The sequence below is a fragment of the Saccopteryx bilineata genome, chromosome 1 (genome assembly GCF_036850765.1).
Source record: "Saccopteryx bilineata isolate mSacBil1 chromosome 1, mSacBil1_pri_phased_curated, whole genome shotgun sequence".
NCBI classification, from domain to species: Eukaryota; Metazoa; Chordata; class Mammalia; order Chiroptera; family Emballonuridae; genus Saccopteryx; species Saccopteryx bilineata.
In genome coordinates, this window is record NC_089490.1 from 152,708,433 (window position 1) to 152,732,596 (window position 24,164).

General features: G+C 45.7%; 1 protein-coding gene across 3 annotated transcripts in view; it reads left to right on the forward strand.

Moving 5' to 3' along the window:
• The first annotated feature begins 5,508 nt into the window (after window positions 1-5,508).
• The window catches only part of RFX2 (regulatory factor X2), a 117,628-nt gene continuing 98,972 nt past the window's right edge, over window positions 5,509-24,164 (forward strand). For 2 of the 3 annotated variants that reach the window (XM_066274601.1, XM_066274622.1), the window contains exon 1: window positions 5,509-5,681. The gene's annotated coding sequence lies outside the window, so the exon portion shown is untranslated. Of the gene's footprint in view, window positions 5,682-22,179; window positions 22,263-24,164 lie in introns of those variants that run through there. The other variant, XM_066274612.1, reaches the window with a different exon arrangement.

A 24,164-nucleotide genomic window follows, 5' to 3' on the forward strand; every position in this document is an offset into this window, starting at 1 on the left:
TTTGGCTCTTTGGACAGATCTGGCGCCAATAGAATCTTAGCAGTCTGTCCTGAGCCAGAGTTTGTACCAGGCTGTTTAGCAGCCCTCTTTGCCACTTGGTCAGTGAAACAGTTTCCCAAGCTTATTGGGTCTGTTCCTTTTTGATGTCCTTGCAGGGTATGACTGCTACTCTTTTGGGTTTCCAGACTGCTTCTAATAGTTGAAGAATTTCTTCTTTGTTTTTTATTTCTTTACCCCCAGCTGTTAGTCTTTCCTGCTAAATTGCCCTATGCATATGTAGGGTTGTGAAAGCATATTTAGTCAGTGAAAATGTTGACCTTCTTCCCCTCTGAATATTGTAGCGATTGGATTAGTGCCTATAGTTCTGCTCTGAGTGGACCATCCCTGTGGTAACGCTTCTGCCTCAATGACCCGGTCGTCGGTGGTCACTGCATATCTAGCTTTCCGTTCTCCATTTTGGATGAAGCTACTCCTGTCTGTGAACAGTTCAGGTTCAGTGAAGGGGGTGTCTGTTAAATCAGATCAGCTTGAGTAGACCTCATCCATGCTTTCCTCACAGTCATGATCTGGCAGCCTGGCCTTAGTGGGGAGGAATGTGGCTGGGTTCAGTGTGTATACTATTTCTAGTGTCACCCATGGGTTTTCGCACAATAGTCCCTGGTGGTGGGCTATCCTGGCACTGGTTAGCCACCAGTACCCCTGGTTGTTCATCAGGTTGTCAGTGCATGTGGAACTTTCACATGGATGTTCTGGCCTAAGGCGAGCTTGTCAGCCTCCCTGACTAGTGTCATGGTGGCGGCTAGTGCCTGGAGGCAAAAGGACCACCCAGTGGCCACTGGTCTCTGCCATGGCCCGACAGGCTGGGTGAGGAACCCTAGTGCCACATGGCCCTTTTCACAGATGAAGAGACTGAACTCACAATTTACATCTGGCAGTCTTAGCGCCAGGGCACTGGCAAGCAGTCTCTTTATTTCTTGGTATGCCATCTCCTGTTTTTCACCCCAGGGGTTTTCCCTCTGGCTCACTTAGTGCCTCACATAGAGGTTTTGCCTTCCCTGAAAACCCTGGGATCCAGTTGTGACAGAACCCTGCTGCTCCTAGGAACTCTCGAAGCTTCCTTTTGTTGTCGGATCTAGGGATCAAGCAGATGGTTTGTTTCTTCTCGGGTTCTAGGCAACAATGTCCTTTAGTGATGATGAACCAGCGATATTGGACCTGGGGCCGGCACACTTGGGCCTTTTTCCATGACACTTTGTACTCTGTCAGTCAGCAAGTGTAGCAGGATTCTTGTACTTCTCCAGCCATCTTCTCAGGAGTTGCTGGCCAGGAGAAGATCATCTACATATTGTAGGAGGGCACAATTTACCTTTCTCCACAGGAAGGCTGTGAAGTTGGCAGCCAAAGCCTCAACAAATAAGGTGAGTAAATTTTTGAATCCCTGAGGCAGATGTGTCCAAGTTAGCTGGGTTTTTCTGCTTGTGTGAGGTTCCTTCCAAAGACGAACAGTGTCTGGCTCTTGGGAGCCAGTTGCAAGCAGAAAAAGGCATCTTTAAGGTCTAGGCAGGTGAACCAGCTGGCTCCAGGAGGAAGTAGTCTCATGAGGGTGTAAGGGTTTGGAACCCAGAGGTGACTGTGTTAACTGCCTACAGATCCTAGACTGGCCAATATCCACCTCCAGCAGGCTTCTTTACCAGTAATAGTGGCGTGTTCCAGGGGGACTGGCATTGAACTAAGATCCCAGCCTCCTTGAGTATCTTTATGTGTTCTTGAATTCTGAGCCAAGCCTCCCTAGGCACTGGGTATTGTCTTTGTCTCACTGGGACGGTCTTGGGTTTCAGGTCCACTACCACAGATGTGTGATTTTTGGCCATCCCAGGAGGATTCTCCTCTTCTCAGACCAGTGGGAATTCTTCTAAGAGTTCAGGAGGGTTTTTCTCATTTACCTCCTGGGCATGGAGCTTCTGTTCAGCCTCCCTGGGTACTGTTACAGACAGTATTAGGGTTTTTTCTTGTGTTCCTAAAGTGAAGCTGGCAGGTTTTCGAGGAGTGAAGGTTATTTGGGCTCCTAGCTTAGTCAGTAGGTCCCATCCTAGGAGGGAGATAGGACATTCAGGTAGATACAGGAATTCATGAACAACCTGATGTCCCCCCAGTCAACATGTTTGGGACTTGCAGAAGGGTTGAGCAGTTTGGGCACCCGTGGCTCTAATTATTGTGGCTTCCCATTTGGTAAAGGGTGCAAACAGCATGGTGATCACTGAATGTTCTGCTCCTGTGTCTACCATAAAAGTAATTGGCTGGCCCCCTACCATCCTGCTGGCCATAGGCTCCTGGCGGCCTGACTTCATGGAGCCCAATCTTAACTAATCAAAAGCAACCCTAGTTAGCCCAATCAAGTTCTGGACCACTGGTTCTGGTTGATACTTTTCTTTCCTTGACTGAGGTTTTGGCAGTGGGGCCAGAGGCTGTTTTCTGGTTGGAGCATTTATTTTTCCAATGTCTGATCTCTTTGCAGTATGCACATTATCAGGTCTCAGGGGCTGGCATCCCGTTGTTCCATCCTTCCTAGGAGGTCCAGGCTTTTTAACTGAGTCAAGGTTCCCGAGGGCTACAGCCAGGAGAAACTTTTTTGTTCCATTCTCTTATCAGCATCTTTCTGTGCTTCTCGTTCCCAGTTGAAATAGACTTTGTTGGCAATCTCTAACAACTGGGTGGCATTCATTCCAGCAAAGCCTTCTAATTTCTGGAGCTTGTGGCATATGTTGGGATAGGATTGGGCCAAAAAGGTGGCATTGACCATTTGTTAATTTTCAGCTGCCTCAGGGTTGAACAGGGTGTAAACTCAGAACACTTCCCAGAGCCATTTATAGTAGTCAGCGAGAGGCTTATCAGGTTTTTGAGTCATGGAGGTGGTTTTGGACATATTGGTGGCCTTCTTAGCCCACGCCCAGACTCTGTGGAGAAGCACCTCATGGTGTAGATGTAGGGAATTCCTTCCTCCTCGGTGTTAAAGTCTCACTCCAGTTTGGCGTCTGGAGCCTCCACATCAAGGGTTTTTGCCGGAGCTTGATCTCATAGCCATTTCCAGGTTTCAATCAGGATTTTCCTTCGCTCTTCAATGTTTAACAGGGTGAGAAGCAGCTGGCGGCAGTCATCCTGAGTAGGCTGGTGAGTTTGGAAGATGGACTCTAGGAGATCTACGAGAGCCTGAGGCTTCTCAGAATAGAAAGGCATGTGGTGTTTCCAGTTCAAAAGATCCATGGTGGTGAAGGGTTGATAATATAAGACAGACTGTCCCACTGTATGCTGCCATCTGCATTTAGTTGCTGGGGTCCTTGGGTCTCCCGTAGAGGCATCTGGTAGGCGGATGTCTACTGGGCTGACTGCAGGCATCTCCCAAGAGGTTCTGGGTCTGCTTTGTCAGATTCAGGCTCGCACAGCAGGGATACTGATGGTGGTGGGTTCTTTTTTTTTTTTTACAGAGTCAGAGAATCAGAGAGAGGGATAGATAGGGACAAACAGACAGAAACAGAGAGAGATGAGAAGCATCAATCAGTTTTTCGTTGCAACACTTTAGATGTTCATTGATTGCTTTCTCATATGTGCCTTGACCGTGGGCCTTCAGCAGACCGAGTGACCCTTTGCTCGAGCCAGCGACCTTGGGTCCAAGCTGGTGAGCTTTTGCTCAAACCAGTTGAGCCCGCGCTCAAGCTGGCGACCTCAGGGTCTCGAACCTGGGTCCTCGGCATCCCAGTCCGACGCTCTATCCACTGCGCCACCGCCCGGTCAGGCGATGGTAGTGGATTCTCAGGCAAGGTAGCTGGTGCTGGCGGGGTGGTTGGGACATACAGTGGGGGTGCAGGGTTTTCTTCTGGGTCTCCTTAATAAATGGGCTTCATTTGTCTGAGTCACCCTGGGGACTGAGTTTGGGCTGCAAGGATTCCACTCTGTTTTATTAACGCAGAATCAAATCCACGGGGCAGAGTTTGTGCAATTTGTAACCAGGAATCTATGTAAGGGAACTGATCTGGGTGACCAGGATTTCCTGTCACTATCCAGTAGACCATCCTAACTGCTGACAAGTCCAGGGTCTCCTCCAAGGGCCACATGACCTGAAAGGTGGGCCACTCAAGTTCACAGAGGGTGCAGAGTTTTTCCAGGGATCAGTTTCATGCCGTAGTCGTTGGAAAACCCCTTTTTAAAATTCCTAAGCATGCAGTCCAAGATGGTGGATTTGGACTGACCAGACCAGACCTTATTCTAGTCTAAATATGACCTTCTGATAACCCCTCCTGTGTCCAGAGTCGTGAAACAAAGAGTGAGAGCCCCTTTTTCAGAGACCAGTTGCCCTCCTGGCCGCCTCTCTTGTGAGAGTTTAAGGCTCATCTTGGCTAACTAAGGTGAACTCATATAAATCCTGGACCTGGTTGCCTCCTGAAAGGGAGACAAGTCACCATTATGCCTTATGATGTCACCATGGGACCACTCCATAGCTTGCACCATGGAGCCACAATCAGTCATTCACATAAATACTGATTCATAAGTTATAACATTTCCCCGCTTTTCCCGGGGTATCCCTATCTAGTGTCTCAATCCTGAGACCATGGGAGGTGATCAAGTTCCCCTCCCCTCCGGAAACCGGTCTGGCTGGGACCTTACCTTATCCAGATGTATGTCCCAAAAAAGTTAGTCCGTCTCTCCTTTGAGTCCGGTTGGCCTTGGCTACCATCGGGCGTAGGGACTTCTGGGAAGGAGGTCCCGAGAAATATGTTGGGTGGCGCCACCTCGTTCACACAGAGGGCCTTAAGCGCTGGGTGGCCACTGCTGCTAGGCCATTGGCGCAAAGGGCCAGCACGGTTGACTTCCCGGTTGGGGAACCAAATGTTACGGCGGACTGGAAGGTCCAAGAAGCCAAGCGACACTCAGAGTTGGAGAACCAGTTTATTATGCCAGCAGGCCCAGAGGAGTTAGCACTCCAAGTCTGAGCCCCAACCAGCGGATGTCGGGGTTTTGTCTAGTCCTGGCTGATGCAAGAAGCAAGGTTACAAAAGCAGAACTAGATTTAGCAAAGCAGAACAGTTACAGGAAAAGCATCTTGCTTTGTCATTACTTAGTCATAGCCATGTCACCTGGATATCCCTTTATCGTCTGTGAAATAAACGAAGAACCGCAAAACTCGGCCTTCCGGAAGTCATGAGCCCACATTCCAGACCTAGGTCCCCGAGCGCATCCTGCTCTTCAACCCTCAGAGCCGCGCGCGCCTCCCGCCAAGCCCCGCCTCCCTTCGCGGCGATTGGCCAGGCCTTTCACTTTCCTTGCCGGGAAACGCCCCCTCTGACAAGCACCGCGATTAACCAATAGAGCACCGCAGGGCTTTGCGTCCCGCCCTTCCGAGCCCGTTTGAGGCGGGCATGGGCGGGCCGTTGAAGGGGTGGGGCGTGGAGCCTGGTAACCGTTGCTGGTAACAACGCCCCGCCCTATCGCGGCAGGCAGGCGGCGCGAGGCAGGAGGCGGGAGCGCGAGAAGGAGCGGCCGCCGCCGGCACCGCCGCCGCCATAGAGACTGTAGCCGTGGAGACTGTTACTTACCAACGGGGACCAACAAGCAGCAGCAGCCGCCGCCGCCGCCGCCGCCGCCGCCGCCGGGGGAGCCGCTGCCCGAACTCCCGGCCAGAACTCCAGGTGACCGATGCGACCGCCCGGGGCCCGGCCCGGGCTGCGAGTGTTGGGGGCGACGGGGGCTCGGCACGGGGGTCAAGGGTTGTGCAGCGCAGCCCCCGCAGTTTATCCTAAACGTCCGGGGCGGCGCGCCTGCGGAATCCGCCTTCGCACCCCCAGTGTCAGAGGAGCGGCTGAGTTTAGGGGCTCCCTACACCTCTCTCTCCTTTTGACTCGGGGGGAGGTTGGGATCCATCGCCTCACTTTTTATAAAACTTCCGGGGTAGGGCGCCCGGGAACCCCTCTCGGTCTTACCCTCAAAAACCCAGAAGTGGAGGCTCCCGGACAAGCCCTATCAAACTTCCTTTAAACTCCCTGAATTGGAAGTGCCTGTGGACCTCTTTTCTCCCTTTTATTCCCCAAATCTATTAAGTTGGAGCTCCCCGGGACCCTTCTCTCTCTTAATCTCAAACTTCTAATTAGGAGGGCCTCAAAGACTCTTCTCACCTTTACCCTAAATTCCTGGGTTTGGGGTGTCTTGGAGACCCTCTCTTCGTTTTGATCCCCCCAGCATACTGAATTTGAGGGCGCCCTTGCCTCCCTTTTGCACTTTTTAACCAAAAGTCGGTGCGCTTGTCTAGGGGAGGACCCCTCCCCCTTCTCACTTTTTCACCACAAACTCCCAGAGAATCCGGCTTGCTGGGGACCCGTTTCTCACCTTCCCCCACTAAATACAGGAGTTTTTAGCTAGCTCCTCTGACACTCCCTTTTCCACCTCCTTCTTAACCCCACATTCCTTCGCACCCCGCAGCTCCCCTATTTGGACTGATTGCGAAGCAAGTTTCTCCAAAAGGTTTTATTATTATTATTATTATTATTAATTTATTATTTTGTTAAAGAGCACACCTTGTGACCCAAACTCCTTGGTGGCATATTCTCCTGCGGTTGTGGGAGTGCGTGTGCGTGAGTGCGTGCGTGCGTGCGTGTGTGTGTGAATCCAAACCCCACCCATTAGATACCGCCCCCGCGCCCCGAAAAGCTCTTTATTCCTTTCCTTTTCGTTCTGGAAGGAGCCGTGTTGATCCCTCCGGCTCCGACCCTTTGGGTTTTTCTCGCCGCTGGGCTAGAAAAGTCGGGTTTCCTAGGGCCTATTTCAAGGGCCTCCGGGACAGAGCTGCCCCTGCCATTAGCGCGACGACGGGGGTGGTTCATCATCCTAATTTTAACCTCCTGGTTGCATCGCAGGAATGAGAGAGGAGGGCAGGATACAGCACAGGAGTCCAGAGCTGCGCTCTCCCATAGAACTCATTCCTGCGTCTGCCTGTGATGCCTCCCTCCAGTTATTTCCTTGTTTTGTGCAATAAACAGTGTCGAAGACTTTCATGAGTTTTTTCCCCTTCCAATCAACTTTATCTTTGCAAATCCAAAATATTAAACCTATACAAGGCTCTCAGTTCTGACTTCTCCGACAAAATAATGATGGTAATGAACAAAACATCAACTATCTTTTTACTACACGCATTATCAATATGTTTTTATTTATTTTTGAGAGAGGAAAATTAATAATTTTATTTATTGATTAATTTTAGAAAGAGAGAAACATCTATTCTACTTATTTATGCATTCATTGGTTGATTATTGTATGTTCCCTGATTGAGGGTCAAACCTGCAACCTTGACGTATTAGGACGCTGCTCTACTGAACTACCAGGCCAGGGCAATATGTTTTCATCTTCTTGCTTCATACCCTGAAAGAGTCTTTATTAGCTTATATTAAGATCCTTATCCTCTGTTTGGGGGAGTAGGGGGCATTGGTTACCCACTCAAGTTTAAAGACTTGAACTGACTCTAAAATAACCTTAGTTTACTTACCTGCTTTGACCAGAGAAATGAGTGTTTGGTAAGCCCTTCCCAGAAAAGAAATTTAATTTTTTTAATGACTAGTGCGCTTTCTCCCACAGGCTTGATGAAGTATCAGAGAGGACTTAGTAATTTTTATTGCAAGGCCTTCCCATAATATATAATGGAAACGATTGTCAATTCTGTGATCCTGCGATATTCCAACTGATTTAGGTCAGGAGTGAGTTCAGAAATGGTTTGCTGTGAAGTAAAAGCAATACTGAATTATTTAGCCCTTTAGGTATATTTCTCTCTTGTCCCAGATAAACTACCCAGACACTCAAAAGGGGAATCAGGAGGACAGGGACAGACTAATTAATTACCTCTAATTAGCGGAACAAGTCCTTTGAAATTCAGTTGATATTACTTTCTAGGTGAAGGATACATATTACCTTAACATTCATCTTTTAACCACAATTATCACAAAAACACTGCCAGCAATGGAGCCATTCAGCAGAAATGAAGATACTGAGAAATTGTTTATCTGACTCTTCTTATTCCTTAGATCTAATTTGTGGTTTTAGACTCAAGTTATAAAATTACTGTTGATCAATATTTAATTAATTTAACTGTAATTAATATTGTAATTGAGTAAAAATTTTGGATGTTTTTATAGTCACATTGGTTGTTTTGCTTATAAAATTCTAGAGCAGCGGTTCTCAACCTGTGGGTCACGACCCCGGAGGGGGATGAAGGACCAAAACACAGGGGTCGCCTAAACCATTGGAAAATACATATTTATTATACAATACATTTTTAAATTTCCGATGGCTTTAGGCGACCCCTGTGTTTTGGTCGTTCGGTCCCCGCCGGGGTCGCGACCCACAGGTTGAGAACTGCTGTTCTAGAGCCTAGAGGAGCCATATCTTATCATAATACATTTGGCTCTTTTTAATTATCTGTTGGTTGACCACTTATTTAAATACTATACTACCCCCCCCATACATACCTACTTATTTGAAAAATATGAAACTACTTAAAAAGCAAGAAGTTCTCAGAGAAACTGCCTTGCTGTGGGGACCCTCATGAACTCAGGAATAGGAAAGTAGAAGTTTTGACCCATGTCTGAAAGCCCCAGCCTGGGCAAACCCACCACACACATCTGTATTTCTGCATGGAACTATATGCAGATCCCCACTAAATTAGGTAGATGAGGATCATGAACAACCTCATGTCAGTTGAGGTCAGATTTGTAGCCAAGTGAGTCTGTGCCAAATTTACCAAAACCTTCTGATTTTCAGAGCTCTTTGGATTTCACTATTATTGTAAGAGAGTGTGGACTTACATTTTGAAAGGGGCATTTTGATCCCCTTCTAGAATGTAAATGGCAACTAGGTCCACCATAGGCCATGTTCTCTTAGACATGTGTCTGGCACAGAGTATGTACTTAATTTGTCCAATGAATGAATGAATGAATGAATGAAGTATACATTGGTAATTAAAGAGAAAACTGAAAACTACCTACGTATATGCTTTTTATAAACCCTAAAATCAGCAAAGTAATTCTTAGAGGAAAAAATAAAAGTGGGAGAACTTGAGTAGTGGAAGACGCAGAATCAAGTAGGGTGTGGGATAAAGAGTGGTTAAGTCTGGGGGAATTCATGCCCCAGCAGCTCAGACGAAGATGAGGAGTGAGGAGACAGGCTTCTAAAAGCTTCCTAGCAGAAAAGTCTGGCTTGCTTCCTGCTGAACACATCTAGATGGAATCTGATGGGCAATTTAAACATGAGGTGGCCAACCTGAGCTCAGGATAGTTCCCCCCAAATCTGCTCCTCCTGGACTCTAAGCTCCCTTCATAAATATTTTCTGACTTCTCTCAGCTGCTCAGGTCAAAACTTTAGTATTATTCGCATTCCTCTTTCTCTCAAGTCATCAGCAAAATTGCCTACTCGACCTTCAGTGGGGACCTATAATCTGACCACATCTGGCCACCTCCACTGCCAGCCCCCTGTATTAGCCACTATCACCTGTTGATTCTAGATGATTCTATCCTATTAACTTTGTGGGCGGGGGGGGGGGGGCTCATAATGTGCCTGTTGTGTATTCCTTAGTTCAGAACCTTCACTTAGAGCAAAAGCAAAGTTTCCTCCAACTCTGGCCACCCACCCTAATATCTCTTTGGCCTCATCTCTGACCACTATCCCCCGTGCTCACTCCACTGCAGTCCTGCAGGCCTCCCAGAAGTTCCCAAGCCCTCTGCCTGTAGAGCTATTGGCCCAGGCACTGGGGCAGTGGGAAGAGGATGCTCCCTCATGGCCTTCAAGCCTTTTCAAAAGTGTTACCTTCCCATTTGATAGCAATGCACTCTTAGCCACCTTCCCTTCTTTCTTGGCCTCCTTAGCATTTATGACTGTCGGATGTGCTGTATGTTATGCATGTTGATGATGCTATCATTATCTCCTCTTGGAATGTCAGCTCAGTGAGGGAAGGAAACTTCTGTATTCCCAGGGCTGAAAATAATTCCAGCACTGAGTAGGCCCTCAATATATATTTGTTAAATGAATAAATAAATGTTTGCTGCACAGCTATGGGAAAGCATATGTAGAAATTAAGAATTGTTCCTTATCTGATACATACAGCCATGTATGGGACTCAGTACAGCTCAGATTGGATGAACAGAGCAGAGGGAAGAATGAAGGAAAAATTGCATGTTGGACATGGGACATGTTGTGTAGTTGAGCTTTGGGGCCTGGTAAAGAGGGGGTTAAGTGTGGTACCTTTGTTTATTAGCTCAGTGACGCCAGGTACGGTTTGGCATCTGTGAAATAGGAAATAGTAGCTTTATGGTTGCTTTGTTAGAAGTAAGATTTATAAACTTCTTAGCACAGGGCCTGGCACATAGTATATACTCAGCAAAGAGTTGTTGTTATTGTTATTATTATTATTAAAGGGATAAGCAGAAGCGGCCTGAGATTATTTTTTTATTTTGGTTTCTTGCCCAGTACCAAATGCTGAATAGACATTCAGTGAATATGTCTTGCTTGATTGAGTGGGCAAGCCTTATGCTGCCTGTTTTAGGGTAGGAAATGCCCTTCATTAGCACAGAAATTCATTAGTACAAATATGTCACTCTGCAAATGTAAGTTCTCTGCAAAAATGAAAAAGTTACTCGCTGCAACGCCCCGGAGGGGCAGAGCGTCGCCCCCTGCTGGGCGTGCCGGGTGGATCCTGGTCGGGTGCATGCGGGAGTCTGTCTGACTGTCTCTCCCGTTTCCAGCTTCAGAAAAAAAAAAAAAAAAAAAAAACCAAAAAAAAAAAGTTACTCGCAGGGGGCGACGCTCTGCCCACCAGGGGGAGATGCTCTGCCCATCCTGGGCGTCACCATGTTGCGACCAGAGCCACTCTAGCGCCTGGGGCAGAGGCCACAGAGCCATCCCCAGCGCCCGGGCCATCTTTGCTCCAATAGAGCCTTGGCTGAGGGAGGGGAAGAGAGAGACAGAGAGGAAGGCGCGGCGGAGGGATGGAGAAGCAAATGGACGCTTCTCCTGTGTGCCCTGGCCGGAATCGAACCCGGGTCCTCCGCACGCTAGGCCGACGCTCTACCACTGAGCCAACCGGCCAGGGCCGCAGTCTCTCATCTTAGTTTCTCATCTTAGTTGTAGTGTAGATCATTCTGAAATTACGCCCTAAATATCACATTTTTGGACAGATTTTGTTGAGTGACCAGCCCTGTGGGCACAACTTAGAGAGGAGAGCATTTAAAAACTGGTTTCTCTTCTCTGTATCACTGGCTCTTCAGTGCCAGTGGGAAGTCTGGCATCAGCCACTTGGAGGTGAGACCTGGCATAGTCTTCGTGCCAGGACTTGAGTTAAGCCTTCAGGGGCAGACAGCCTGGCTTTGCTCCTGGCTGCACCTCACTTTTTTTCCTGAAATGCATTCCTATTTTATGATCCACAGGTTTTGTATGTTTGAAAACCTCATTTTATTCCTTGGCAACTCCTTATTCTTATTTTTCATTTTTGTGAATGCTATGACTTTCTGAAAATATAGTTGACTTCCCAACCTGTATGTGATATGTACAGCAAGTGGACTTCAGATGCTGTGAATCAGATTACAGCTACCATAGTCCATGTTAAAAAAAAGTTTATAAAGCCATTAAAAATATGTAAAATTTACATGTAATGGCCCAGTATAACAATTGTTATTTACCATGAAATGAGTGAAGCCCAGATGTATGCTATATGCAGTAAGTCTATTTCTAATAAAATCTTTGCAGTTATTTTGAGTGTGTCTGTGTGTATGTATAAATTTAAGGCTTGGGCTGCTGGTGTCCAGGAAGACTCTTCAGGAGGTGACAATTGAGCTGGGACTGAAATGATGAGAGGGAGTGGCCCTATGGACTTAAGAGGAAAGAGCCTTCCATTCAGGGGGACAACAGGTGCAAAGGTCCTGGGGCAAGAGGAATCAGCTGGGCCTGGTCAAGGCAGAAAAAGGCAGCTGCGTGTCTGATGCCTGGTGAGCAGAAGGAGGAGAGGCAGAGGGTCGCAGAGACCAAGGGGAAGAGTCTGGGTGCTATTCTAAGTGTGAATTAGATTGTTGGTAGATTTCTCTGCCTGTCGTCAGATTTGTAGTGTCCAGTCTTTTGCGGGAAGACCTTCTTTCTGGGCCTCTAACATTTGTTCATCATTCATTTATTCATTGCTCTCTAAGTCAAGTACTATCCTATGAGGTTATGAAGACCAAATACCAACTAGGAAAGGAAGCCAGCTTCACAAAGGGGCTGTGCTGGATGTCTCTGTATGGCACATTGAGTTAATGTACTGAGGCGGGAAGCCACTCTTCCTGGAGGGGCCAAGAAAGGTATCCAGAAAGAGATCCAGAAGTGTCATTATGAGATGGATTTAAGCTGATTCTGGGTAGTGATTTTCTGCGGGCTGTCAGTGGGGAGAGTGGTGGTATGGCTGCATTTTCAGCAAGCGAGTGCAGGGTACAAGGGAGATTAGGAGAAGAGCAGGTGTCAGCCAACTGAAGGCTGGTTTTTGTAAATAAAGTTTTATTGGCACACAGCCACACCCATTCATTTATATACCATCTCTGGCAGCTTTTGCAAGGCAACAGCAGGGTTGAGTATTTGTGACAGAGACGGAATGTGGACCACAAAGCCTAAAATATTTACTTTTGCGACCACTAGCTGGATGAATGGGATTTGTCTCTCTGGCACTGGGCTGAGAGGTATGTGGGGAAGCAACTTTGTGATAGCTATGATTTTGGTAGATGCATCAGAAGTTTTAGTGTCTGGAGATTGGCGATAGATAGATTTACTGTTGCCATAGTCCAGGCAAAGAGCGACGAGGGCCTGTGTGACAGCCCCAGCTGGGAGGTGCTGGGGAAAACAGCTGTGGGGCTCTCAGGGACTTCAGGGACCTGGTGACTCACTGTGGGACAAAGGGCAGGAGGATCCCCGAGCAATTAGCAGGTGTCTGACTTTGGGGATCAGATAGAACATGTCACTTCAATGAGTCAGGGGCCACAGAAGAAGCTGCTTTTGGATAGGAGAGTCATGAGTTCAGTCACGGGCTTGCCCAGCTTGAGGCGTCTCTGGGACATCTAAGTGGGGCTGATTTCCAGTATGCAGAGCTGGATTTTGGGGTCTGAAGCTGAGAGGCACAGGCCAGGCTGGAGGTCAGGATCTAGGAGCTGTCAGCATACAACTGGCCATTTCAGTCATGAAAACAGATGAGGTCACTCAAGGAGAGGGCGGGGAGGGAGCATAGAAGGCCAGGGCACAGCTGTCAAAATTCAAGGAGCAGGAAACCAGTTAAGAATCAGAGGAAAGTGAATTTTTTAAATGGTGGCAAAATATAAAATTTTGAAACATAAGCTTTACTATTTTAACCATTTTAAGTGTATAGTTCAGTGTCATTACGTATATTCACATTGTGTGCAGTCATCACCATCATCCATCTCTTTGGGAAGACTTTCTTATCTTCCCAAATTGGAACGCTAGCCCCATAAAACACTAACTCCCTATCCCCCTCTATCATTCCCCGGTTCCCACCATCTACTTTCTGTTTCTATGGATTTTACTCCTCTAGGGACCTCATATGAGTATAATCACACAGTATTTGTCCTTTTGTGTCTGGCTAATTCACTAAGCATAATGCCCTCAAGGTTTATCCATGTTGTAGCATGTGTCAAATTTTCTTCTTTTTCAGGGCTAAATAATAGTCCATTGTCTGGGCAGACCACATTGTGTTTATCCAGACATCTATCTGTCCTCATACACTTGGGTTGTTCCCACCTTTTGGCCATTGTGTATATGCTGGACAGAAGAGGTATTGAAGGGATTCTTAGATGGTAGGAGTAACTGGAAATGGACTTTGCAGGCAAAGGGGGAGTGACTCAAGGACTGAGCTCCAGAAAGCATGAGGCCTGATGGAGACCAGAATGGTTAGACTGGGACCAGTCTGCACAGAAAGACAGAAGGCTTGGCTCATGAACGCCTGCCTCCCTGAAACGTGTTTAAATCATCCTAGCGGTATAAAAGTCCATTCCTGAAGTCATAATGGGACTTAATTATACTTACATTTTCAAAATGCAAACTGTTTATCTTTTAGAAACAGTGCTTTGTTTCTAGGATACATTTCTGTCCAAAAGGTGATCCATGGGGTAAGGCTTTGGAAGCAGTTTCCAAAAAAATTACTAGCCCGCAAATATGTTCTGGCTCTACCCTGGCCAGGAGAACCCAAAGAAAACACATGGCACTTTCCCACCTCTGCTGTTCTCAGAATACATACAGCCTGCTCTGAGGAAAAATAGATTTGCAATTCTAGACCCACAGAAAACAGCTTAAAGGACGTGCTTCGGCTTCTTCAAAGAATTCTTCATTTTCTAGAAGAATTCAATTATGAGGAACTTCTTTATGTGAGGACCTCCCTGGGGCCTTTGTCCATTCAGCAAATATTTGTGGGCCTTAAATCTCAAACATCATATAATTATTTGAATATTTTAAGTGTTTTAATATATTGTCATGTGGACAGTATATTAAGAGGGGAGAAGATGCTAGAAAATTTTTTTAATTGTTAGCAGTCATTAGCCACTGACATTCAGAGCTGAAGTTAAAGCATGGACTAGCTGTATTATTTCAGGTATATTACATATATCATGTAAATCATGGTATGGTTATACAGCCAACTCTTAAAATGACAACTGGCAGTAAATAGAAAGTATTTCTGGAAGCCCTGGGTGACTCAGTTAATTGCTGGCCTTAGGTCACAACTGGGCATGTATTTATCAGCTGAGGAGACCCAGTGTGCAAGGGAAAGGTTCAGCAGCTAGCAGCTATTTTAGAAACTGCAGGATGGTGAAGTTAGAAGTGGCGACAGGGCAACAAGACTTCTGGTTGGAAGCTTCTCCTCTCGCCTTTGTGGGTTCTGCAGAGCTTAGCTTCTGCCTCTATTGTAGCTCCAGTGGTGATTGGAATTCTTTATCCTACTTGCTGCAAGGGATCCAGTTCCCCTCTCCAATCCTAGGAGCACTGTTTCCACAGCCTTCAGCTCAGCACCGGTTCGTGCACTCCACATAGCTTTGTACCTGCATAGACGGGGTTCCTTAGTCTCATGAATCTTACTTATCTCTTCATCTCCTCCCCTCACCAGACTCAGTTCTACTGGGCTATGCCAAGAGGAAGGGTTGGGCAATTTCTCTCTACTTTTGTTAGCCATACTGATTGAATGTTCCCTCCCCTTTGTCATAACCACACCCTCCTAAACTTGGTTCAGGCTTGTCTCTGTCCAGTCCCATCTCCATTTTCATTGCCTCATCTTTCACTGTATTCCAAAAGGGCTTGCCATCCCTTAAACAGGTCTTATATTTTGGTCTCCCCTCTTTCTGGAATGTCATTACTACTGATGACAATCTTACTCTTCTCTGAATACCCTTCTTTAATGCTCTCTCACCATGGAGCCTTGAGATTTTAATTGATAGGCTGCACAGGAAAGTGTCAGATGAGGGCATGGACTTTTCCTTCTTAGCACTGTTAACGTTTTTAATTTTTTTTAAGTGATAGGAGGAGTGATAGACTCCCGTGTGCACCCTGACTGGTATCCAACTAGCAACTCCCGTCTGGGCTGATGCTCAAGTCAGTTGAGCTATCCTCAGCATCTGAGGCCTATGCTCAGACTATCTGAGCTATCCTCAGCAACTGGGGCTGAAGCTTGAACCAATCAAGCCACTGGCTGCAAGAGGAAAAGAGAGAGAAAGGGGAGAGGTTGGGAAGAGATGCAGATGGTCACTTCTCAGATGTGCCCTGAATGGGGATTGAACCCAGAATATCTGCACATTGGGCCAATGCTCTATCCACTGAGCCAACTGGCCAGAGACCAGATCATTCTTGGTGGAGAGTGAGAGGTCATCCTGGGTACTGTAGGGCAGTGGTCCCCAACCTTTTTTTGGGCCCCGGACCGGTTTAATGTCAAAATATTTTCACGGACCGGCCTTTAGGGTGGGACGGATGAATGTATCACGTGACCGAGACAAGTGTCAAGAGTGAGTCTTAGATGGATGTAACAGAGGGAATCTGGTCATTTTTTTAAAAATAAAACATCGTTCAGACTTAAATATAAATAAAACGGAAATAATGTAAGTTATTTATTCTTTCTCTGCAGACCGGTACCAAATGGCCCACGGACCGCTACCGGTCCATGGCCCCGGGGTTGGGGACCACTGCTGTAGGTGTTGAGCAGCATTCACCTGCCAAAAGCACCCTCCCACCAAAAGCACCCACCCAATCACAAGTTGTGACATATTTATGTCTCCAGACATGGCCAGGTATCCCCTGGATGACAGAGTATTAGTTAAGGACCATGGAAATAATCATCCAGAAGTGGCAGTGACTCCTGAATTGGCACAGCCCTTAGATTTTGCATCACAAGGCTACTTGGACATGGTGATTTATGTGTCTTATTTCCTGTTCTCAGTTGTACTCTTCAGGAGGATAGGGACAGCTATACCTACCACACTTCCCATAGGGCTTTGTATTTAATATGTGAGGAAAACAAACCCAGATTGCTGTTCAGAGGGCATGGCCTACATCAAGTAATGGCAGCCTTTGGTGGTTTTTCATATGTTCACAGTTATACAGCCATCACCACTACCTAGTTTCAGAATATTTTCATCACCTTTAAAAGAAGCCCCATCCCCCTTAGCATTTACCCTCATCCCAGCCTCTGACAACCACTGACCCACTTCCTGTCTCTGTGGATGTACCTGTTCTAGACATTTCACTTAAATGGGATCACACACTCTGTAGACTTTTGTGTTTGTCTTTTCTCACTGAGAGGTTTTCAAGGTCCGTCCACACTGTAGTGAGTGTCGGTGCTTCACTCATTTTCATGACTGAACTAATTTTTTTTTTTTTTTTTGGCTAAAAAGAGATCATATTCTGTCCACTTTCCTGAAACCTGCTCTTCCCATCTACTATTTAGTCTGTGTCTTTCCTTACCACTGTTTATGTGTCCACTTCATTCCCTCCACGTAACTTCATAAGATACCACTGCACAGCTGTGATTGAGGTATTGAATTAGCCCCTTATTGAGGGGTATTGCATTGATCCTATTTCATTTTACCAGCTAGGCTGCAGTAAACAGCCTGTCCAAACATCTCTGTGCATCTGTGTATGGGGTGTTGGCAAATTCCTGGAAGGAGAATTGCTGGGTCCAAGGGACTTCCTTCTCCTGCGTTAGATTTCTTTCGTTACATTCACACTGTTCCTGCAGTGAAGGTCACTGTCCACTTGTGTCCTTGCCTGCACCTACACCATCTCCAGCATGACTGACTGGCGCTACCCCCTCCCACTCCCACCCATACCATGGGACTGTCACAATATGCCTGACCTTTACCCCTAAGTCCCATTCATAAAAGAGCAGGTCATGAAACTTTTGACAAGCTAGTGAAAACGTGCATCCTCCCTCCAGGAAAGTGCATGGAGAATGCGTCTTTCTGATTCTGCCTGCTATTTTGTAGGTTCTCAGGCCCCTTATAACTTCTCCCTGGACCAGCCCCTACTTCCTGGTCAATTCTGCTTTGTCCATTTCATAGCCTTTGTGTGCCTGATTCAGCCCCAGTCTATCACCAGAGCTGCGCCATGCTGTGAGTGGCTCTGGGGGAGGCCCTGCCTCACAGCTGGTTTGTGCTCACACAAGTTCATGCTAGTTGCTTTGACTCTAAGCTGATTGATTCTCACGTAGCAACAGCATTTCCCCTCCTCTTTGAATTCCCCATTGATATGTGGCTTTCAGCTCTTTGCTAACTTGATAGTTCTCCAAAGCATTCATTCTGCTGCTTTCCCAGCAGAGACCTGTCCTAGAAGTCCAGCATGCAACCTGCGGGCCACCCTCCATTCATAACCTGCCAAGTCGAGTCATTGTCTTCCATATGCCAGCAAAGGGACCCTAGCTCCTGTTGTAGTGTTTGCTTCTGCCAGCTTTAGTAGGGAGTCCACTCCTGCGGTCTCTAGATCCTGCTTTTGAACCCCTTTATTTCTTGTGTAGGTGACTTCTCATAGTGAAGACAGTTTCTCCATGCAAACAATTTAAACCAGAATTCCAGAATCTTGGATAAAGTCATCCATCCTTAATCTGAGCTTTTCTCCCACTTTAAATTCAATGAATATTTTTCTCTTTAACATCCTTTAAGACTTCTGAAACACTAACCTTACCTGGTTTATCGTTTTTAGTGTTTCACGAATGTAGTAGAATCTTCTAGAAACTACTTGCTCCTTTATTTGCCGGTGCTGATATTCTCTTAGGCATCGGGCCAGAAAGTCTAAAATTCTCTTGAATCTGGAACTGAGACATAATCTGGTTTCAAATTCCTGATGGTGAAATGCCTGTTCTAGCTGTTCATTCCTCATTCATTGCCCCCCATTGGTTCTATTTACAGGACACATTTAACCAAATGTGTTGGCATTTCTGAAACAGACTTCCTTACATCCTCCCAACCTCATTACTAGAGGTTTTTAAATAGAAAGTCTCAGGGATAGTGTATTGGATGTATTTTGTTTGTTAACAAAGTTTGTTTCTGGCCTGACCTGTGGTGGCGCAGTAGATAAAGCGTTGACCTGGAATGCTGAGGTCGCCGGTTCGAAACCCTGGGCTTGCCTGGTCAAGGCACATATGGGAGTTGATGCTTCCTGCTCCTTCCTCCCCCTCCTCTCTCTCCTCTCCCTCTCTCTCTCCTTTCTAAAATGATAAATTAAAAAAAAAAAAAAAAAAAAAAAAAAAAAAGCAAAGTTTGTTTCTGAAAACTTTAAAAAATTTTACCAAGTTTTCATACCTAACTTTCTCATTATTTCAAACAACATTAAATTTCATTTCCTTTAAGATAAAGAATATAGGGACCATTTTAGCTCATATAATATATCATCTATTTTTCTTTTTGTCTGGCATTTGTCAACACTTGCTGTGTCATTTCTTTTTTAAATTGAGATTAAAATTCACAATTTTAAAGTAAAATTAATGGCTTCTTTGATATTCAAAATACTATGTAACCATCACCATTATCTAATTCTAGAACATTTCCATTACCCCTAAACCAATCCTGTGCTCATTAACAGTCACTCCCAATCCCCCTCTCTGACAACCTTAATCTTCCCGCCTCTATGGATTTGCCTGTTCTGGATATTTCCTGTAAATAGACTCATATAATATGTGGTTTTTTTGGTGACTGGTTTCTTCCATGGAGCAAATTGTGTTGAAGTTCATTCCCTTTCGTGGCTGAATGATATTCCAGTGTATAGATGGACTACTGTTGTTTATCTATTTATTCTTAATAGATATTTGAGTTGGTTTTTTTTTTTTGGTTTTTTTTTTTTTTTTTTTTTGGTTTTTGTGTATAATGCTGCTATGGATGTTTGTGGACAAGTAGTTGTGTGAACATAGATTTTATTTTTTATTTTTTTTATTTTTTAGTGAGAGAGACAGAGTGAAGGACAGATAAGGAGAGACAGGAAGATAGAGAGATGAGAAGCATTAATTCTTCGTTGAGGCACCTTAGTTGTTCATTGATTGCTTTCTCATATGTGCCTTGACTGGGGAGGGGGGTCTACAGCCAAGCCAGTGACCCCTTGTTTAAGCCAGTGAGCCCATGCTCAAACCAGCAACCTCAGGGTTTTGAACCTGGATCCTCTTGCATCCAGGCCAATGCTCTATCCATTGTGCCACTGCCTGGTCAGACTGAACATAGATTTTCATTGCTCTTGGGTAGTAGTACAGTGGTCCCTCATCCATCGTGAGCGTTAGGTTCCTGAACCCCCCACAATAGGCAAAAATCCACGAAGTAGCGACCTTTCATTTATTTTATTATTTATATATTTTTTAAGGCTTTATAAACCCTCCCAAAACTCTTATAAACCTTTCCTACACTGTTATTAACCTTTCTCACACTCTTATAAACACTTGCTATGCTCTTAAACACTTTCTACACTCTTAAACCTACATAATTTTAACAACATATAAGATTCTATATGGGTAGTCACCGGTGAATATACTACAACCTGAATGATGAAGATGATGATGAATTAATGTGCAGTACTGATGAGGATGAAGGTGATGACGATGAGATGAATGTACTACACAGCCAAAAAGAGCATTACAGCTCTTCTGAAGGCGCCACTTCATCAGGCGCTTCATCAGGTGGCGCAGTATCTTCGTCCTCATATGTAACTTTAGTTTTCGCTAAAGCCAAGGCGTAACTGGTCTCTTCTTCCGACTGAGGAACATAGTTATGGGGAGTTCCTGGCGCTGCTTTTTCTTCTGGGCAAGAAGACTTATAAACCGACATGCCACCCTCAATTGTTTTTGAGGACTGCAGCGAACGAAGTATCTGGGGGTCCCGTTCTTGAGCCACTCACTGAAGTTCTTTGGCCATTCTGACCATGGTTGCGAGGTGTTCGAGTGTTAGGCCAACCTCCTCTTCTTCAACCCCTAGTTCCTCTTGTTCATCTTCCTCTTCTTCAGTTGCTGACTTCATCATCTCCATCAGGTCTTCATGCGTCAATGGTTGTGAGTGGGCATCAATCAGGTCATTAATGTCATCAGGAGTCATATCATTGAAGCCATCTCCTCCCAATAGTTTTGCCAGTTTCATGACCTTATCTACCACGGAGTGATGAACTTCATCAAGAGAGAATCCCTTATCATCATGGACCACTTGCCACAAATTTTTCCAGCTGGCATTTAAAGTGTCACTCTTCATCTCCTTTATGGCCTTCTGAATATTTAGGAGACACAATGTAATGGTGTAGTCACACCAGTACGCCTTTAGTGAGAAGTCTTTGTCCAAGTTCACAGCTTCAACGAGGTTTCGCGTATAGAGAGCCTTAAAAATGCAAATAGCTCCTTGATCCATGGGCTGAATCAGCGATGTGGTGTTCGGCGGCAAGAATACTATCTGCACACCATCATAGGACACATCGACAGCGTGACTTCCAGCATTGTCCATGATCAGAAGCACTTAGAATTTGAGGCCTTTCTCTGCCAGATAAAGCTTGACCTCCAGGATAAAGCACTGGTGGAACCAATCTGACATGAGGAATTTCGTGATCCAGGCCTTGGGGTTGTGCATCCAGTACCCATGTACCCATGCAGCACATTTTCTTGCTTTTTAGGGCCCTTGGGTTTTTTTTACTTATAAGTAAGCCCTGGCAGCAGTTCCACATGAAATCAAAGTTACATGATCTTTTGGGCCTTAAATGCAGGGGCTTTGGCTTCTTCCTTCATAATAAAAGTGCAAGACGGCATTTGCTTCCAGAATAAGTCCGTCTCATCCATATTAAAAACTTGTTCAGGCTTATAGCCCCCTTCCTTGATGATGGTTTTGAATGTGTTGTTCACGTATTCCTCGGCTCCGACTTTTTCCACAGAGGCAGCTTCTCCAAGCAGAGAAATACTCTTAAGTCCAAAGTGTTTCTGAAACTTGCCAAACTGGCCCTTGCTGGCATTGAATGACGTTGGTCTGGTGGGAGAAGCACTCGATGGTCCTGCTTCTGTGTCCTTGTCCTCGTCACTGTGGCAAACGTCACTACTTTTTTTTTTTTAACAATTTGTTTCTTTATTTTTTTATGTTATTATTATTATTATTTTTTTTACAAAGACAGAGAGAGAGGGATAGATAGGGACAGACAGACAGGAATGAAGAGAGCTGAGAAGCATCAATCATCAGTTTTTCATTGCGACACCTTAGTTGCTCATTGATTGCTTTCTCATATGTGCCTTGACCGTGGGCCTTCAGCAGACTGAGTAACCCCTTGCTCAAGCCAGCGACCTTGGGTCCAAGCTTTGCTCAAACCAGATGAGCCTGTGCTCAAGCTGGCGACCTTGGGGTCTCAAACCTGGGTCCTCCGCATCCCAGTCCGACGCTCTATTCACTGTGCCACCGCCTGGTCAGGCCAAACGTCACTACTTTTAGCAAAAGTTTCGTAAAGCTTCTTGGCCTTTGTGCAGATGGTGTTGGTGTCCAGTGAGATTCTTTCTGCAGTCACCGATCCACAGGGCCAATGCAGACTCCATCCTCACAATGGCCTTATTGCGGGAAGTTACCACCCTCTTCGCAGACTTGTTAAGAGACACTGCTGTCATCATCCTTATATTCTTTTTGTCCTTCTTTATGTTGAGAACCGAAGATTCATTGATCACGTAATGGCAGCCCATAGCCACGTAGCTTCTCCCTTCCTTTAGCATGTCAAGGAGTTCCACCTTTTCTGCAGTGGTAAGCATCTTCCTCTGGCACTTGAGTTCTGTGCCAGAAGCCTTAGAAGGCTCAGAACATTTGGGTGACATTGTAGGGCTTGAAATAAATTCAATTTTTTAATGAAAATTTCACAAAAACACTACACTGCAGAGCAACACTACATGCAGCCATCAGACATTGATGTGAAATGGACAAGGCAAGATGCTGAACACATGCTATACGCAGAAGACACCCACCCATCAGCCAATAGTGTGCCCTGTACGATCTCACGTGAGCAAACTAGTTTAAGTGGAAGCATCCGTAGTTGCATTTTCCATATGTGCGAGTCTTTGTATACTCATCTGCTGTATGCTATATATTTTATTTCAATTTAATATTCTTTTAATATGTTTTAACTAATATATTTTATATTTTCAATTTTTTAGGCTAGAAAATGCTTATTTTACTGCAAAAATAATTAAAATAATAAATTATAAAAATACCTATATACCACAAAATCCTGCAATATAGCGAAAAACCCACAATACAAAATTAGATATATACAATTAAAAAAATCTGTGATATAGTGAGGCGGCCAGGAAAAGTGAACCATGATATGGCAAGGGACGACTGTACCTGAAAGTGGAATTGCTGAGCCAAATGGTAACTCCATGTTTAATTTTTTGAGGAATTGCCAAATGTTTTCCATAGCAGCTGCCGATTTTTCATTTCCACCAGCTGTGTAGGAGGGGTCCAATTTATCCACATCCTCATCAACACTTGTTATTTTCCCTTGTTTTTATTATAGCCAACCTAGTAGGTATAAAATGGTATCTTGTGGTTTTTAATTTCATTTTCCAAATGACTAATGATATTGAGCATCTCTTCTTATGTTTATTGGCTATTTGTACATCTTTGGAATATTGTCTATGTGAAGATATCATCTTTTACAATATTCATGTATCCACAAGTTTCTCCTTCTCTGTGAAATGCCCAGAGAGCTGAATCATGAATGTGCGGGTCACACACATCAGGCGGCAGAAGGGAGGGAGGGTCAGAATTGACAGGACCTGTGAGCCATCTTCTTTCCCTTGTGACAAGGCTCCAGCTCTGGCCTGTGGGCCCCTCCTTTTCACAGACTCCCTGAAATCTTGCATTCTCCTCCCTCCTCTAGGAGGGAGACATGACAGGGACGTCAGTCCTCACCCTCAGAGTGTCCTTGACCCTCTGCACACTGAGATTTTTAGGATGTTCCTATATAGTTATCCCTCAGTATCCTCAGGGGTTTGGGTCCTGGACCCCCATAAACCCTAAAATCTTCAGATGCTCGAATCCCTTATATTAAATGGCATAGTGTTTGCACATTACCTAGTTGCATAGAGGCTACATACAACAGAGTGTGCCCACACATCACTTTATCCATGTGGATTCAGTGTAGTTGCTCAGCGCACAGCAAAGTCAAGTTTTGCTTTTTGGAACTTTCTGGGGTTTTTTCCGCCAAATATATTTGATCCAAAATTGGTTGATTCCTGGCCCTGGCCGGTTGGCTCAGTGGTAGAGCCTCGGCTTGGCATGCAGGAGTCCCGGGTTTGATTCCCAGCCAGGGCACACAGGAGAGGTGCCCATCTGCTTCTCCACCCCTCCCCCTCTCCTTCCTCTCTGTCTCTCTCTTCCCCTCCTGCAGCCGAGGCTCCATTGGAGCAAAAGATGGCCTGGGCGCTGGGGATGGCTCCTTGGCCTCTGCCCCAGGCGCTAGAGTGACTCTGGTCGCGACAGAGCGACCCCCCCCCATGGGCAGAGCATCGCCCCCTGGTGGGCGTGCCGGGTGGATCCCGGTCGGGCACATGCGGGAGTCTGTCTGACTGCTTCCCCGTTTCCAGCTTCAGAAAAATACAAAAAAAACAAACAAAAAAACCCCCAAAATTGGTTGATTCCACAGAT